Genomic DNA, 5,061 nt, shown 5'->3' on the forward strand with positions numbered 1-5,061 from the left:
CCTCCCCTCCACTAATCCTCTATAGAACGCTTTTGTGGAATCAAAGTTGCTAGATAGATAGATAGATAGATAGATAGATAGATAGATAGATAGATAGATAGATAGATAGATAGATAGATAGACATATTTATCTTTTATTTGTGTCAATCATGAGATTGCAGCCATACTGTGGCACTGCCTTGAAGGGTTGCCACCTTATCATTCATAGATATTGAATAAGTACTAAACAGAATAAAAATTATTACTGAGGTAGATATGATAACCAACTTAAAAAAAAGAAATAGACTCTGAAAATGGTACTCCAACGAACTGCACTCCATTGACTAATATGACAAAAGACTAAAAAGACTATTGACAAAGACTAAGAGAAACATTGATTTATCTAATTCTTGTGGGATGTCAGACCATCCAAATGATAATTACAGTTATGTTGATGAAAATATATTATTTTTCTTTTACAACATATTTCACCATATTTTGCTTTATTTAATGTTCTTATCAATAAATATACTCGCATTACTATTATCAATATGAAATATCTCATGAATCTTGTTTGACAAGAAGAAAAAAAAGAAATTTCGTTTTTGGAGATTAGAAACAACATCGGGGTAGTTTTTATGATTTCCGAAAATGTCAGAGTATGACGAAATAATTGAATGATTTTTATACAACTTCCTTTCCAAATAAGATATCGGTTATATCTGTTTTATATCTACAAGAGTTCCACGTAAAATATAAATATTTACTTGGAAACTTTGAAGTGTGTGTGTGTGTGTGTGTGTGTGTGTGTGTGTGTGTGTGTGTGTGTGTGTGTGTGTGTGTGTGTGTGTGTGTGAACAGGTGTATTTAATAAATTATTTGATGCACTGTATATCACAGATAGGTAGAGAATATTAATACTACTTATACTTCTACTACTACTACTACTACTACTATTACTACTACTACTACTAAAAATAATAATAATAATAATAAGAAGAAGAAGAAAAATAAAAATAATAATAATAATAATAATAATAATAATAATAATGCAACCTTGAAAAGAGGAAAAAATAGTCAAGAGTAGCAACATCACACTAGACAAAGCTAACTGGTACTTAATTTATCGACCCCAAACAGATGAAAGGCAAAGCTGACCTAAGCGGAATTTGCACTCAGAACGTAACGGCAGATGAAATACCACTAAGCATTTTGCCTGGCATGCTAACGTTTCTGCCAGCTCGCCGCCTTGAAATGTACAATAATAATAACAACCACAACAGCAACAGCAATAATAATAATAAGAAGAAAGATTTATATCATTAGCCAGAGGGGCATAGATGAGGGAAACATCACAAACACAGTCTACAGTTTGTGTGTGTGGTGGGGATTACATAAAAGACAGGGAAATGAAATAAAATAACCATAATATACAAAGAATGTTAATATGAATGATATGGTCCTCCTGATATAAGGGAAACTCCAACTAGGATCACTCGAGGAACCTCATAGATCTAGGATTACCAGCACCACCAAGGGCACAAGCCCTTACCCAACTGTTGCTCTCCAATCTACGAGTGTAAGCTTAGCGTAGTGCCATTGGTTTCCGATTTTGGCCCAGCAGATTTAAGAGTAAGGGTTAATCGATATCATCAACCCCAGTAATTAAATTGTTTCTTTATTGACCCTGGAAAGACGATGGGTAAAGTTGACATAAGTAGGGTTTGAACTCAGAGCCAGAAGAGAAAGAAAGAATACAGCAGAGCATTTTGTCTGACGTACAAAGGGTTTGGCCAATCCACTTTTAATAGTACTTACTAATACAGGTACAAACCCTGAGAGTCAAGGAAGTGGTTAGTCAATCCATACTTAGTTGAACAATAAAAATAAGATTACTCACGACTAATAATGTTAATCTCATAGAATGTAAGTTATTTAGAACCGTATCTAATGCGATAACATCTCTTAGATACACCATTATTTTTCAGTTTAGTTATGTACACCTCATCAACATCATCCCATGAAGTGCATTCCGCTATTCTGGTGCGTATAAATGCCTGTTAATAATTCATTCCTAAGAGTTGAGGATTTATGCCACCCAATCAGAACTAATTATGCTACAGAAATCAATTAAATTTGCTGTGTTTGGAAGAACAATAGAAAACTTACTTTCATATTAATGGTGAAGTGCTTTCCAGCAATATGAGAAAAAAAAAATTGATCTTCTCACTATAGAACAAGGAAATATAATAATGTATAGTATTAAAATGTGATGGTCTTGCCTGAAGTCATACAGAAATGTAATAAACTGGTTTTAAAGAATTCATAAGGACTGTTTGTGTTAATAAAACCAAAAACAATTGAATTATTGGTAAGGTTGATAAACCCTGGGGTTCTCTGTTAATATAAACATGTTTAGACCACTTAGGTCTAAATTTAGCAAAGGCCTCTAAATTTAGGGGAGCGGATTAGTGTAGTCAAATATATCAGCCTGGTGCTTGAATGGTATTTTGTTTTAGTGACAAATATATTAAATATAAAATGTTTTTATGTTTGTCTCAGCAGATTTTCTAATCAAACTGTCCAACCCATGCCAGCATGGAAAGCAGATGTTAAACAATGATGATGATGATGAAGATGATGTCTCTACAGGTTTTCTCTCAAATTTAGAGCCAGCACTGAAAGTTGCTATGTTTTGTATATGAATACATCTATGTAAACAATGCAATCAAAGATAGAAAAATAGGTAATGGGTGTATGAGGGTGTGCTGAAAAGTTCCTGGCCTTAAAGGCATTGCGAAAGGCCTGGTTGGAGGCCTAACTTTCTGGGTTCTTTTACAAGGCTTAGGAAAACTGAAGGACTGTTGTAATAAGCATGTGAATCTGAGAGGGGAATATGTTGAATAAAATCATAATTAACTGATCTTCATGTATTTTTTTTACCCAAAACCAGGACATTTTCAACCTCCCCTCGTATGTATGATGTATGTATACAGACAAACATATACAAGCCGGTGCTGAAGAGTTCCTGGTTTTAAGGATATCATGAAAGTCCTGGATGAAGGTGGAACCTTCTGAGTTCTTTTACAGGGCTTAGAAAAACTGAAGAACTACTGCAATAAGTGTGTGAATCAGAGAGGGGAATATGTTGACTAAAATCATAATTAACTGATCCTCCTGTATTTTCTCTTACCCAAAGCCAGGAACTTTTCAGCACCCCCTCGTAGAACTTCAGCAGTTCTTGCTCCTTTTTCAACACCACTTCCAGTACATTAACCATCCATGAATACATTGCTTAAGTGTCCGCTAAGTTTAGCTGTGTGAAACTTTTGGACAGACCAATTTAGATATCAAATACGTTACTGGCAGCTGTTGCAGACATACCAATTACTGGTAGCTTATAGTTGTAAGGGCACTGAACTAAAATGAGACATTTTGTCTGTCACCCTACTAAATTTTTTATTCTTAAACAAGAATGTTGTTGTCAGTGACTTCGAAGTTTTGGCCTGCTGAGCCATCGTTGGACCGCAATGCATTAGAGTTAGCCTTGCTTTTATATAATGAACCCATCGGATTTTAATGTAAAATTGTTTTTATTACAACTGAACATAAAAACAGACATTTATATATATATATATATATATATATATATATATATATATATATAACAATTAGAAAATGGAGGATAATATGCTGAACCCGTAAAACCTCCACTTTGAGTATAGATTCCGTGGCTGTGTGGTAAGTAGCTTGCTTACCAACCACATGGTTCCGGGTTCAGTCCCACTGTAATGGCACCTTGGGTCAGTGTCTTCTACTATAGCCTCGGGCTGACCAAAGCCTTGTGAGTGGATTTGGTAGACAGAAACTGCAAGAAGCCCATCATATATATATATATGTGTGTGTGTGTGTGTGTGTCTGTCTGTCTGTCTGTATTTGTCCCCCCCATCAGTGCTCAACAACTGATGTTAGTGTGTTTACGTCCCCATAACTTAGTGATTCAGTAAAAGAGACTGACAGGATAAGTACTAGGCTCACAAAGAATAAGTCCTGGGGTCAGTTTGTTCGACTAAAGTCAGTGCTCCAGCATGGCTGCAGTAAAATGACTGAATACATACATAAAAGAATACATACATACATATATACACATACATACACACACACACACACACACACACACACACACATACATACACATGTATGTATATATGTATGTATGGTGCAGGCTACAGTCAAATCATCAAACCCATGCCAGCATGGAGGGCAGACAATAAATGATGAAGATGATGATGATGATATATAAATTTTTGACTGTTAGTTTTACATAACAGGACCCAATGTTAATCTTTTGATGTGATGTGTGTGTGTGTGATTTGCACCTTTCTTTTGCCATGTTATTACAACATGAGTATAGATTCCATGATTAGTCTTCTATTTTTATTATCCTCTCTTATTTTTCCTATTTGTTTTGTAGAATGTGTTATAGTGTTTTATGATTGCTTCCTGTTGTAAATGCATAGTGTGCCAACAAGAGACTGTTGTACTAGTATGTCCAGTTTTACAGTCAGCTGCGTAGATTTCATTGGTTATTAGTTACATGTTCTTGTGTTTATTTGCTTGTGATGTGTTATTGATAAGGAGGTTTTTGTAGTATATCATTATTTTAAGTTTCTGGTTGGGTATGATGCAATTTGTGTTCCATTTTATGAGGTTTCTGATCATGTATTTGTCTGTTCAATAGTTGTTATGCATTTGATTGATATAATAAATGTTACGAGTGATTTGAGTATTTTTATTGAATATATCGTCTGATGTATTTGTTGTATTGTATTTGTGTGTGTGACTGTGCACTGGAGAAGTTTATTTCATGACCAAACGGTCACAGGTTCATATCTGTCAACATGGATGGACAGCTCCTTTGTTGTGTCTACTTGGATTAGTTCCATTCTTAGGCATTCTCTGCAATCAACAGTCTCTCATAGTAGCAATTATTTTAACATTAAATAATTGGAAAGATTTTACTTGTATTCAAGTTAATGTGAAAGGATAGGCATGGCTGTGTGGTAAGAAGCTTGCTTACCA

Source organism: Octopus bimaculoides, chromosome 7 (assembly GCF_001194135.2).
Source record: "Octopus bimaculoides isolate UCB-OBI-ISO-001 chromosome 7, ASM119413v2, whole genome shotgun sequence".
Taxonomy (NCBI): Eukaryota; Metazoa; Mollusca; class Cephalopoda; order Octopoda; family Octopodidae; genus Octopus; species Octopus bimaculoides.